This window comes from Thermobia domestica, chromosome 18 (assembly GCF_964235325.1).
Source record: "Thermobia domestica chromosome 18, izTheDome1.hap1.1, whole genome shotgun sequence".
Classification (NCBI taxonomy): domain Eukaryota; kingdom Metazoa; phylum Arthropoda; class Insecta; order Zygentoma; family Lepismatidae; genus Thermobia; species Thermobia domestica.
The window spans coordinates 17,885,439-17,898,729 of record NC_137471.1 but is presented as its reverse complement, the minus strand read 5'-3'; the positions used below and the strand labels follow the sequence as shown (position 1 = coordinate 17,898,729).

The 13,291-nt window shown below is 34.8% G+C and overlaps 1 protein-coding gene across 1 annotated transcript in view; it reads right to left on the bottom strand.

Annotated features, from left to right (window-relative positions):
* Nucleotides 1–1,067: 1,067 nt before the first annotated feature.
* LOC145675635 (carbohydrate sulfotransferase 11-like) overlaps nt 1,068–13,291 on the bottom strand; it is a 73,318-nt gene continuing 61,094 nt past the window's right edge. Inside the window, exon 6 of the transcript XR_014129173.1 lies at nt 1,068–2,909. The gene's annotated coding sequence lies outside the window, so the exon portion shown is untranslated. The remainder of the gene's footprint in view (nt 2,910–13,291) is intronic.

Below are 13,291 nucleotides of genomic sequence, written 5' to 3'. Positions count from 1 at the left end.
ACATAAAATTCCATGGTAATTCTTTTTCTGAGATTACTGATCTCCTTCTCACAGAGAGATCATGGATTTTCCCCTGTGGTAAATCATTATACTTATTTTTTGTTCTAATTTAACACTAGAAAACAATTGCAATGAAATACTGGACTCAGGTTTTTAAAAATACGCTTTCTTTTTAAAAAACTGTAAACAACCTTTTACTAAGAAGGAAGATCACTAAATAACGAACGAACAAACAAATCTCTTTTACTTTTAAAACACAAATGTAGATAATTTGTCGAAATGATTGAATGATATTTTAAATTTTCAAGTTACGAATTAATCTCCAACAATAAAGAAACAATAATGGTCATAACAATGACAAGAATGCTTTTCCTCAACATTAAAAATGCACAGAAAAGTAACACAGTATGAAACTTAAAATTTATTAACATGGTTAATGTACGTTACAATTTTTAAATATAAAAATGTACAGAAAAGTAATACAGTATGAAACTTAAAATTTATTAACATGGTTAATGTACGTTACAATTTTTAAATATAAAAATGTACAGAAAAGTAATACAGCAGCCCTGGCCACGGCGAGCAGATAGTGGAAACTCTCCTCGTGAGCGCTCACGAGCATTCTACGTGCAAATACCATTGTTCGTGCTTCGTGAATCTTCGGGTTTCGTCCTTCGAGGAGCGGAAGTGTTGTCAACCTTGGCGGTAATCACTAGTCCACCAAATAATAATAATAATAAAAAGTATGTATGGTAACTGATTGCCATTTAGTGTAAAGTGTTTTTTACAATGTGGTAACCGTTAACTATAGACAACACAAACTTGTAACAGCAATCAAATGATAAACTATGTACGTTCCTTTTCTTCTTTTTTCTTTCCTTTTGTAAAAGAAGGATGTGGTGGAATCAAACCAACGCTTACATTTATAAAAATTTGCTAGTTTGCCCAATGGAAAACCGGTTTTCAAGATATATATATATATATATATATATATATATATATATATATATATATATATATATATATATATATATATATATATATATATATAATCAAGTTCTTAATCCGAGTGTGGGTTTGTTATATTATGTTGTTTCGCTTTTTGGGAAAAGAGAGTATCTGTTGACAAAAAAAAAAAAAAAAAACTGTAGCACTTGTTTGTAATTATCTAAGTATTATCTCCAGAAAATTAGTTTATGAATGTATGTGTGTACGAATAGGCTTAGCAAGGGGTTGGTTGTGGAGATTAGAAGCCACTATTACACCATCAATAGGAAGAATAATATTTCTTACTCCACTTTTAAAGTTACTTTGATCGCAAAGAATCAAACAAAATATTAAGAGAGCCAAAGAGATTTTCCATTTTTAAGAGTTACCATTAGTGACTACCATTAGTGTTTTTTTTAACAAAGAGTGTCTTTTTAATAATGAAAAACATATTGTGCCTGGCTGGTTGCTTGCCTGTGGCTTGTTAAAAGTGAAAAAGAATGTTAAATCATATCAACGACTGAAGCTACACGCTTGTCTTTCTTCGATAGATACTGATTGATTTTGAAAGTCACAATCTTGTAGGGCTACTGTAACAGAGTAAAATCGGAAGGAAACGTTCCAACTGAATGATACGAATAATTATTCCCAATATCTTGAACATGAAACGTGGGTTGCACGGATAACGCTTAAAGTGGGCTGGACTGCACTGGAATTTCCTTCCGGCAAATTAGTGTTTGGTCGGAACTCAGTTCTTCTGTGTAATTGTCTCTTAACAACATTTGAACATTTCTTTTAGATAATAATAACTAACTAACTAACTAACTATGCCCTATGGAACCCGAAGGTTCAATGCCGCGTTTACAAAATATTTCCACTAACTTCTGTCTTTAGCCAACTGGATCCAGTTTCTACTCTGTACTCTTATTTCTGCAAGATCCATCTTAATATTGTCTTTTCATCTACGCCTAGGTCTTCCTAGTGGTCTTCTTCCAATTGGGTTTTCAGTTAAAATTATGAAAGCGTTTCTAATTTCTTCCATTCTGGCTACATGGCCTGCCCACCTGAGCCTTCTACACCTAATGACCCTAACAATGTTAGGTGAGCGGTATAAACTATGCAATTCCTCATTATGAATTTCCTCCAATCCCCATTTTCATCCCTCTTTGGTCCGAATACTACTACTACTACTACTACTACTACTACTACTACTACTACTACTACTACTACTACTACTACTACTACTACTAGTACTACTACTACTACTAATAATAATAATACGCATTATTATTATTATTATTATTATTATTATTATTATTATTATTATTATTATTATTATTATTATTATTATTTTCAATCTCCCGTCGTTCTGCTATCAATCTAGGAACGAAAGGCGTTTACAACTGAGCAAACATGAAGCGAGTGACAACTTACAGACCGAGTGATAATGTAATACAACGTCACGAATTGTGCAAGCAAGCTAAAAAGGTCTGAAACAATTCGTTTCCGATTTTTGCAGTCGTTTTTACGTCTGTAAGCTGACATGTTTAATATTAGTTTCTTTCTTTCTTGTTCATTTGTTAGTTACTTCAACACTAACTGTAACCTCTATCATGCGTCTTCCTCGACCAAAAAACGTACCAATTTTATTTCCTTCAGTGTTTTCGGGTCACTGCTTTCGAAATGGGGAGGGGGAGGGGGAGAGCACACTTGCACATTTCACGCTTGCGTCTGCTCAATGCTTCAACATCGTGCGAATTTCTGACCAGGCTTGGCCGTAGGTTTTTTGCCATCATGTGTGGTTGGCAACACTTATCGGATGCAGTGGAAGGGGCGAAGCTACCACCATCTGTGTTCACCTGCTCTTTTCTCCGCTCGTGCTCGCTCGCGCTTCGGCTCCGGGAGCCAATTCATGGACAGGCCTGTAATACAGTATGAAACTTAAAATTTATTCACATGGTTAATATGCGTTACAATTTTTAAATATAAAAATGTACAGAAAAGTAATACAGTATGAAACTTAAAATTTATTAACATGATTAATGTACGTTACAATTTTTAAATATAAAAATGTACAGAAAAGTAATACAGTATGAAATTTAAAATTTATTAACATGGTTAATGTACGTTACAATTTTCAAATATAAAAATGTACAGAAAAGTAATACAGTATGAAACTTAAAATTTATTAACATGGTTAATGTACGTTACAATTTTTAAATATTATATGAAGAATACAATTGTTCAATAATATTAGTAATGTAACAATTTTTCGATAATATCTATTTAAGGTTTTCGGAGGTTCATATCGTTTTCCGGAGTTGTGACCTGTTCTTACACTTGGCGTGGGAGACCAGGGTTCAAGTCCCGGCGGGAGTTTATGTGGTTCGGATTCCACGTTAATCAGTAGGTCCAAGTCTCAAAGTCTCATATCGCCTCGAACTGAATGGGATGTTAAACTCAAAATCAACTCAACTCAACTCAATTAATCAACTTTCTTTAGATAAAACGATCTTTTCTGGCTTACCTGTAAAATTGAGATCTTATAATTTAGTCTGGAGACTGTAGAAAGAAGCAAGTTGTGAGCGTGTGTCCTCCCTCACTCCCATTCCATTTTAAATTCCCTAGTCAGTGTCATCTGAAGTGGAATAAGGCTCTATGCACTATACGTTGACGCAAACCTTATTATTATGGTCCTATCTTTTTCAACGTATTGGCAACGATGTGTAGTGGTGACTTGCATTACCTGCTCAAGACACAAAGGAACGTGAAGTGACTGTGACCTTATAAAAATAGTCCAATCAATTCCAGAGTAATCGATGTTTATTCCTACTATTTTTAGTACTTTGATTATGTTATTTTAATGGCGAATAAGAATGAAACTCGTCAATGTGTATAGTATCTATCAAAGAATGTTTTTCAATAATAAGCGTAGTCAGTACTAGGCGTAAGAAGACAGACGCTTTGTACTCTACGCGCGAAGACTAGCAATTGCGCCATCATGATGTGATTTGAGGAAGAGACAAGATAATCGAGTGTAACAATAATCAAAGATAAATTAAGTAATCCTTCATGGTTTTGTGAAGTGAATCATATGAATACATTCCACTGTGAAGCTAGTTTCACGATGTGAACGTTATTGTGAAAATTTATTGAAAGTTGGTAAATATTTAGGAACACAAAGTAACTTAGTTAATAGCCATGTGAATTCTCATTGCGAAAATCTATGAGATATATTCGAAAATATTCAGTAAACTTACTATTCCAGTTAATTATGCTAACGCTAATGATAATATGATAATAAGTGGAACGACAAAGTTTTTAATCGTACTACCAATATGTTGTGTATCATGTAATCTAGCTGCATGTTGTATAATTGGAGGGTCCAAGTCAAGACAACTTGAATTGAGTATTGAATTCATCATCGTCCTAAAAAGAAGATGAATCTGTAAAAAAATCGTCTACAGGGAATCACTCCAAGGCCCCTCCCCCAAAATTTCATTAATCTACAGTTCAGTGAAGTGCTAAGTAAATGACGTGTGCAAGTGGTAATATATAATCAAAATTAATACGAGCCGGCAACAATGTATAATTTCATTTTAAATCAATCTTTCATCATTTTTTTATATTTTTTAAAATAAAATTCAAAATGGGCTAAAAGGTTCTGAGTATATATTCAAGTAGGGTTATCAATAAAAATATAGTAAATGGTGTACACGTAAGTAAACCCAATATATGATGTGTTTTTGACCAAATAAAATTTACTTCATGTACTTGTTTTGTTTCCAGTTATCTTTACAGCATCTCTTACAGGAATCACTGCAAGATTGTTAGTGTTATATACAGATATTTGTATACACTCTGTAAACATGAAACTGGCCTATCAAGGATGGTGGGTAAGCGCAAGTGTAACATCAGTTGAGTTTATGTTGGATCGTGATCTAATTCGGAGGTTTGCATGATTTTTAGCTCTAGCCACTACCACCAGCAGAGTGAAGTGCTTGTTCGTTCTAACCACTAGGTCATCTTTAAATATAAAAATAACAGCCCGAACATGAGAACCGAACCTGGCCGGTCACAAGAATGGCGCACCAATCAGGCACAGAATCCCTGGGCCGCTAAATTGAACGTAGTGATTCATGCTTAGAAACGTAAAGGTAAAAGATAAGTCTGACTCGTGTTTAGAATTTTTTGTTTAGTTGTGCAAAATGGATGATAGTAATGTTAAGTTAAATAAATAAAGCAAATAAAGATGAAGTCCAAAATGTACGCGAATTTTTGGAAAATAAAATAGAAAAAGTTAATGAAGCGTTAGAAAGTAAAATAGAAAGGGTTAACGAATCTTTAGAAAATAAAACGTTAAAAATTTCTGAAACAACAAAAAAACAAATTGACGATAAACTCGAGGCACAATTAGAACTAGTAAAGAAAGAATGTGGGGGTAAATAGGAACGAATACCTAAGGATGAAAAAATCGAATCGATTGAAGCGCCAATTGAAGAGTTTGGTCGTGCAGATGTAGAACAAGGGTGCAAGGGTTAGCGATTGCACTGTTAAACGAATAAGTAGTCAGCCAGTATTAGATAAAGGTAAAGGTTCAGTTAGCCAAACTGTTATGTCATGTAGGCCTAATGTTCGTTCGAAGTTTAGAAGCAGATAGATGTGTTGAACATAAAGTATTTGTCATGTAAGGGAAAAAAGTGCACTGATAGGTTTTGTGCGTGTAATTTGAGACACCCCTATGCTGGGTTGTAAACTTGAGACGTTATATTTTACATTACCTTAAAATCCGGAACTGGAAAGCCATACTTGTAACGACCTTATGATCTCGTGGCTGGAAAGCCAAATCTGTAATGTACAAGTTTACACTTTCATTCGTAGCAAAAATTATACTGAGGGAAGAAAAAAAGAAGGAAAGAAAAGAAAAAAAATCAAGTGGGTCGCCGAAACTACTTTCTTCCTTATGCTACGATCGTGGGCCAGTAAGCGCAACGCTATTTAATTTCCAGATCCTTACACACTAATGGTATCATCGCTACCATGAAAGGAAAGAAGAAAAAATCCGTTGCTAAAATAACAGCATATAATCTGCATATCATATTTATTTGATCTCTTTACCGAACAGCAAACAGTTGCACGAATTGTATTAATGTTAACTATCATAAAGTTCAGCTAGACTCAATAGCCATAGTTAAAAAAAAAAATCACCAGACATATGTACTTTAGTCTCTTGAAAATTTTAGAAAACTCACACCAACGCAACAAAGTAGCCAATAACAACAGCGTTTTAGACGATATCCTTAATAATACATTAAACAATAGTTTACATTCCTCGACCAAGCATTTGAAGTAAATAGAGACTTTAGTGAACTACATTATGATTAATGAAGGGAGCATTCAAAGGTACATTACTGCTTACAAAACATTTCGTTGCAGAGGGAGTAATTACGCGGCTGAGTCGACTAACCTTCCTCCCCAAAAGCATAACGTTTCCACTACTCTTCCGCAACCAACTGTTAAGAGGGCGCTACACCTCGACCTGGCTTACAATTTAACAGCGGCGGTAATAATACATATGGCAGAAACATTTATAGGAGGTACTAGACCAGCCAGCAACCTACACTCCACCCTTGACACCATCACATCTAGGCGTGAATACAACAGCAGTGCCCACCGTCTTCGACGCGTCCAACAAGACGATTTAAAAGTAGCTTCTTAACTAAAGACATGAAAATTACTTCGAGGAGTAACATTAGACTAAGGCCATTGTAACGTGAGCTCTGACAGATCTAACATCGTGCAAGTTGACGACAGTGTTGCGAACTGTCATAGCAAGAAGAATCAAAGCGATCACTTGACAGAACGATGAAGGAATCGAATTACTTTATCACTGATTGAATCAGATTATAACTTGAAATATTTAGAAACTAGATATTTAAAAAATAATCGTACTTCACTTTACTCCTCAACATTCCAGCGGAACGTAATTCCACTAGGCCTAACGTTATTGCCACAATAATGATTTTTTTCTTTTTCCACTTATTGACACAACTCTGTCCTTTGACAAGTTTGCTACGTAAATAAAAGTGGGGTTACATGGAATAACAACCGGTCTACTTCCCTGTCGCCGCAGGGAGTAGGTTTTCGTGGAATTGAAAGCGAAGAGGGTAGCGAGTCTGTACGGCTCTTCTAAAGTTCGAGGGCAATGAACCGTGATTTGGAATGTCAGGCTGAAATTAGTAGAATTTCTATTGGTTTTGTAAGAAATTTGTTGACATCGAAAAAATGTGCATAGTCTATATATTACAGAGACCGTTATAATGAGCTTTTCATAAGGATTGATTTAGAAATTGAGTAGTTAGAATGTAACGAACATGATCCAGCTATGTTTGTCTTTTCGTAGAAAACATTCTTTCACCAATATGTGAAGGGGAGGATAGGTTTAGACCCACAAAAATACATTTGGAAACACTAGGTTGTTTCCATGGTAACAGAACAGTGTTGTCGCATTTATACCTACTCATTACTGTGCAAGTTTTTGTTTTGACAGATTGTTTTGATTTTTTGTGCTATCATCTCAGTGCATTGGTGTGAATATTGTGGTGTAATCGTTGTTATTTTCATTCATCAGTGGAACATAGTTTGTAATCGTATTATTCACATAGACCTAAAATACAAATTTAGGATGTGTATGTGTTTGTGTTTCTGAACACAATGCCTGAAGTGCGGAAAGGGGGTGTCCTTGACAACTCAGGCACGGGAATTTGTGTTTAATCTTAGGGAATATTTGGAAAAAGAACGTAACGACGGTCCTTTATTGCCAATGAACAAAGTGATTGAAAGAGTAGATTCAGCTTTATACATTAGCCCTACAACTATGAAAGAATCACAAAAGAGAAGTGCCGAAAGACCTCGCTGAACCGACGGAAACTTTATCCATCCTAAAAAAAAAAAAAAAAAAAAAAACGTAGGAATTCCACAGTAAATGGAATTAAATTGTCTACAAGTGAAAGCCATTCTCTAACGTAAGTAGTTTTCAATTTTTTTAAAAAAAAGATATAACATTATGGGTCTTACGCAGAGTCGTTATGACGCGTGTTTAGTGTCATACTAAAGAGTTGAGTTGATTTTGAGTTTAATGTCTCTTTCAGCAGCGAGGCTATATGAGACGTGAACCTACTGATTAACGTGGAATCCATACCACATGAGCTCTCGCCGGGAATCGAACCGGGTCTCCCATGCCAAAGGCGTACGCTAACCTCTTAGCCACGAAGAAGTTCGATGTCATACTAAAGAGTTCGACTAACATATGTTTCCATGCAGTAGTCAGACATTTAGTATGACGCTAATCATACGTCAAAACGATTCTGCATAAGGTCCTATGTGTTTAGAAGTAACGGTTGTTTTCTTTACGATTTTGTAAACTATCTTAACGCAAACTAATTTGTTTGTTTCTTTTGACTAATACTTTCGTCAAGCATAATGTTAAATAATATTTTTGTTGTAATACATAGGTGATTCTTTTCCCACAAAATGTGCTCCTTGTTATATTGTATTGTTACAGAAGATAAACGTGGCAACCGCGCTTCATCGCACGTGAGAGTTGTCGGAGCTCTTCTTAGCGCGGCCTTACTCTAATCTTTCCTTACGTGACGATTACAGACTATAGATCATAAACTATGGATTATATCAAACAATACGGAGTGCCCACTAACGAGACGAACACGTGCTAGCTGTCGCTAATAAATCTTTAACTTTACCAAGATATGACAAGAATAAACAATACGGAGTGCCCACTAGTGAGACGAACATGTGCTATCTGTCGCTAATGATACATTATACATCTGCTCAACTTAAGACTAATTTCGTTTAATACAAGAGAGAAATGGTGTTGACATCGGACTACCCCGTCGGCGTATGAATTGACTTACTGGATGGAGGACTCACTTCGGTTTACTCAGACATGTTACAGACGAAACGTACGATAATAGACAACATTGTAGACATCATAAAATAAATTTAAGAATTGAGTGAATACACTAAGTAGCGAAGCAATCCATGAGTGATATATTGTCTTGAAGTGTGATACATATACGTTTCCTTCTAAAGTGATAAATTTTATATATTGTTTCTGGACGTAATATAGCTTAAATAATGTCCAGCTAAATCTAAACGTCCGGAATCCGTAAGGATTCCGTGAATGGAATATATTCCTTTCCTCGTATTTGTATATTTGATAACCATATCAGGAACTTGCTGTTTAATCCAAAATTAGGTTAAACAATTGGCAATAGCAGTCACAGTTTTAATATTGACACTCAGGGGCTGATTCTGTTGTACAATGCGTTGGTTTTATATTAATGTAATTGTTTGTCTAGTGTGCTTCATGTTGTTACAGGAGATCATTTATGATATATTCTGCGACGAAGATTATTAATTATAGTAGATATAAATATTTGATGAAGTGAATAAATAAATGAATAAAATATGAAATAAGCTATGATAATTATGTGTATTGTATACGTAAAATAATGATTCTCCTTAGGCGCTTGATGGCTAATGTAAACGTGAGTTGTACGTGGAATCATATGTCGCATCAGAAACTGCATACGCCCCTTAACCTAATTGGAGCTAAATAAAGAGTGATCGTTAAGTATTCCTGATATGTTATAATGCTTTATGTTTTCTTCTCCTGGTGTGGCTTTCCTGCGTGATGCAACTTATCTGCAGTCTACAATCTGCAAAGCTGATGAAATTAATCACTTTGTGATCTGTCATATCATCAGCCAACAAATATAAGCAGTCCAGAGAGAGGGCATTACAAAATTGGCGACCGTTGATCTAGGACCTAGAAACTTGTGTTGAGAAGAAGTTTCGATCACGGCGGAGTGAGAAGTGACCCAGGAGAAAACAAGTCGTATAACCTGAGGGAAAGGAGATATCCAGAAGCGGATGAATTATGTGATTGTGGACACAAATTATGTACATGATGGATGACACGAAAGAACATACTAAAGTCAGAATGCATGCCTGTTGTATAAATAAAACGGTATCAGAGAAGGAAGGACGTAAAATAGTAGCATCTGTAATATGTGCCACGTGTGATTATAGTTACCACTGTAGGTGTATAAACATGACATACGAAATGTTGGAACAGTTGATTTTGAAAGAAGAAGTTTGGACATGTGATCGTTGTAAGAGTGAAAAAGTGAATGCTGATTGCGAAAAAGAAAGTGTTCTGCAATTAGTTTTGAATGAGGTACCACAGGAAGAAAAGCACACGAACCTAGATGACATTAATGCAACTTTTGAAACTATTAAGAGGATGTTAGGAATTCTAATGGAACAGTCAAATAAAAATGCTAGTGAGGTTTGTGATTCGAAGGATCAAACTCATGATGAAAATAAGAAGTTGTGTGAAACTATTCCAAAGAATCAAGTAAGCAGCAAACAATATTCTGAAAATATAGAAGAGGTGAAGAATGCTGCAGACACCTCGCACATTATACAAATGGAGGTTTCTCAAGAAGAACCTAAGGTAATACCTGGGAAACTAGCTGTTTGCTGTTTTTGTGGTTATACTTCAGGATATTTGAATCATTGTCAGAAATGTAAAAGAAATCTTCCTAAAAAAGTGAAAATAATTTCTGAAAGTAATCGTGGTAGTGTTGTCAATTTGAAAGATGAAATATCATCAGATAAATGTTATAAAATGCCTAATAGGACGGACGAAAATACTAGTGAAAGTGGAGAGATAACTGCGTTGGCTAATACAAAAACTAACCCTTCAGAACCAGACAAACCTACTCAAATTAAAACTCTTGAGGAACCAGTTTGTTTAACACTTTCTTCAGAGCAAGAGAACTCAAGTAGAGATGAAAACAGTGAATCAGGAATGAAATGTAATTCTTCTTTAGATAAGGAACACCCAGCGACTGTGTAAATCAATGAAAAGGAGCAAATTATTATGGATAGCTGTGATGAACCTAGTTGTACATATGAGCGACAGCAAGTAAAAGGAAGTGAAAGAGAATTGGATATGGAAAGAATGATTAGAGATGGATCGGCGCCAGGTCAGTTTACTTTATTACAGTGTCACAAAGTACGAATAGGATCATATGAAGCAGTGCCAAAAGATAGAGTGATACTGTTGTCGGAAGGTGTACTCCCTATTGCGAGTGAATATGAAAGCGTTGGTAATAGTGCTGTGTTTAATCAACAAGACGATACTCGGAAACGCAGTACATTGCTACCTTAAAAATTACCAGATGATAGCAAAGTTATTTTGAAAAAAATATATGAAGCTCCTAAAGTTCTTGAATTGGACAGCAAAGAAGCAAATGAAATACTTGTAACAACATCACCAAAAGAAGTACAACAAGTATATAAGAAAGCAAATGAAAGGAGAAAAAGAATGGAACTAGTAGAACACCGAAAGAAGAAGAAAATGAAATTTTGTGGACTTGAACGAATAAAGGATGGATGGATGTATCTGAAGAAGCCAAGAATGGAACTAGTAGAGCATCGAAAGAAGAAAATGAAATTTTGTTAACTTAAACAAGGAAAACATGGTTGTACGTATCTGAAGAAGCCCGGACGTAACAAACTGACGATGATGATGATGAATCCTAAGAGAAGAAGAAAAAAGAGGAGAATTTTGTGCAAGAAAGTTCGTTACGTGCGCCAAGATGTATACAAAAGAGAGAGAAAGAAAGAAGCACGTGAATTCAGAAGGTTGAAAAACTGGTCTGACCTGAAAGAACTCATGAACTGGAAATTTCGGAAGAAATTTTGTGATGTTACTCTTTTGAGAAGAGGTGATCAACTTGGTAGTTAAGAGAGCAGTTCAATAATGTGTTCAACTTGCTATCCATTTTTGCTAATCATGTGTTGAATGTTGTGAACATATAATTCAGTTTCTTTGTTGTTTGTTAATAAGATTGATGCGACGGGTAACTAGGAAAAAGGATACGTTAGTGTTAAATAGTTGAGAATATGTTGAATGAGTTTACATAGTACGCTTTCATCGTACTGAAGAACGTCGCAAATACGTATTATGAGTGTTAAATCGTTGAATCAATCTATAGGTAGTTCGTTTAATTTTATTGCTTTAAAAAAATATATATTATATATTTTTTTAATTTGAAGACGGGGCAAACTGTAATGGACCTGTTTGATCCATTACAGCATTTTGTGTGATTTTGTCTGTGTGCGCCCATTTTCCTTATATTAACCAAATTTAAATGTTATTAATTATTGTTAACGTTGAATTGATTCATTATATCAATCTAATCTCCAAAGTAAAAGATGACATGAAATTTATCTGCACCATTGAAATGTTGGCAAAATTGATAGTGAAATTAATGCCTATTTTTATTCTTTTTCTTTGCATGACAATTGAAGTCTGATCGTTTTATGTTAAAAAAGAGAATGGTTTCGGTATGTAGAAAAATGGGTGATTGAAGTGTGATACATATACGTTTCCTTCTAAAGTGATAAATTTTATATATTGTTTCTGGACGTAATATAGCTTAAATAATGTCCAGCTAAATCTAAACGTCCGGAATCCGTAAGGATTCCGTGAATGGAATATATTCCTTTCCTCGTATTTGTATATTTGATAACCATATCAGGAACTTGCTGTTTAATCCTAAATTAGGTTAAACAAATGGCAATAGCAGTCACAGTTTTAATATTGACACTCAGGGGCTGATTCTGTTGTACAATGCGTTGGTTTTATATTAATGTAATTGCGTGTCTAGTGTGCTTCATGTTGTTAGAGGAGATCATTTATGATATATTCTGCGACGAAGATTATTAATTATAGTAGATATAAATATTTGATGAAGTGAATAAATAAATGAATAAAAATATGAAATAAGCTATGATAATTATGTGTATTGTATACGTAAAATAATGATTCTCCTTAGGCGCTTGATGGCTAATGTAAACGTGAGTTGTACGTGGAATCATATGTCGCATCAGAAACTGCATACGCCCCTTAACCTAATTGGAGCTAAATAAAGAGTGATCGTTAAGTATTCCTGATATGTTATAATGCTTTATGTTTTCTTCTCCTGGTGTGGCTTTCCTGCGTGATGCAACTTATCTGCAGTCTACAATCTGCAAAGCTGATGAAATTAATCACTTTGTGATCTGGCATATCATCAGCCAACAAATATAAGCAGTCCAGAGAGAGGGCATTACAGTCTTTCTCTAGATAAAGTGATTCGAAACAACGGAGTAAATACACAATATTGATATTATTTAACCAATTAGTCACGGACAGAGACAAAATCAATTG